This window comes from Monopterus albus, unplaced genomic scaffold (genome assembly GCF_001952655.1).
Source record: "Monopterus albus unplaced genomic scaffold, M_albus_1.0 scaffold389.1, whole genome shotgun sequence".
Taxonomy (NCBI): domain Eukaryota; kingdom Metazoa; phylum Chordata; class Actinopteri; order Synbranchiformes; family Synbranchidae; genus Monopterus; species Monopterus albus.
In genome coordinates, this window is record NW_018128269.1 from 135,059 (window position 1) to 136,007 (window position 949).

General features: G+C 46.2%; 1 protein-coding gene across 1 annotated transcript in view; it reads right to left on the reverse strand.

The window, feature by feature from the left end:
• The window catches only part of cpt1a2b (carnitine palmitoyltransferase 1A2b), a 43,517-nt gene that overhangs the window by 14,574 nt on the left and 27,994 nt on the right, over positions 1 to 949 (reverse strand). The window lies entirely within an intron of this gene.

Sequence of the window (949 nt, forward strand, 5' to 3'; positions counted from 1 at the left end):
ATGTGGCACTGGGTGATTGTGTTGATTTCAGTTGTCTTTATGAATATTGTGTCTTCATTTTATACATACAGTGGCCTCTATATGGGAACATTTAAAATGTGGCAGTTGAATGGTTCTGTTTGGCAACAGTATTTCAGTCACACAGCAGGAGAGTAAGGCCTTCACAAAGACAATAGCCCCTGTCTCATTCAGGTCAGTGTCGGCAGTGTTTATACAGAAAAGTAAACTCCAAGCATGTGGTTACTAAACTGGAAGATTGTTGCTGCTGTTGCCAAAAATTACAGGAAGCTCATAACTGCTGGTTGGGGAGAAAACAAAGGAACAAGGGAAACCTTTCAAGAAAGATGCTTTAGCTGTAGCTAAGGACATTGGCTTTTTACACCAGTGTTCACTGGATGAATTGAGAACATATGTGAGAGTCTGTTTGCTTCCCGCACTTGTCACATAATGTGGCTTTGTCAGGTTTGCCCGGCTGCACCTACTTTCTCACTCCCCTCTCTCTGTTTTCACTCCCTTACCCTGCTCACGTTTTCCCTCACACCTGTTTCTTACCCCCAGACTACCACCAGCTGCACCTGATTAGTTTCTCCCTATTTGGTCCCTGCTCTTCGTTTACTCCCCTGCCAGTTCTTTCCAGCATTTATCAGGCCCGTTTGTTACCAGTCGTTCTTTTGATTCTGTGTTAGTTTTGTCTTGCCTCCTTCTCTCCAGCTGCTTGGATTTATCCCTCCTCACCTTAGTCGCTCCTTCGGACCACGGACCTCCTACGCTCTTCTCCACCACAACCTGCAGGTCGATGCACAGTTTACTACTTACTGTATGTTTGCATTTCTGTTATCTTCAGTACCATCCTACCCGACCAGCCCAGGAGTGTATCCCAGTGTCCGCAGCCCGGTCATCTTCACATCATATCCATCACTGACTGTGTACACCTCCGAAGCTCGACACC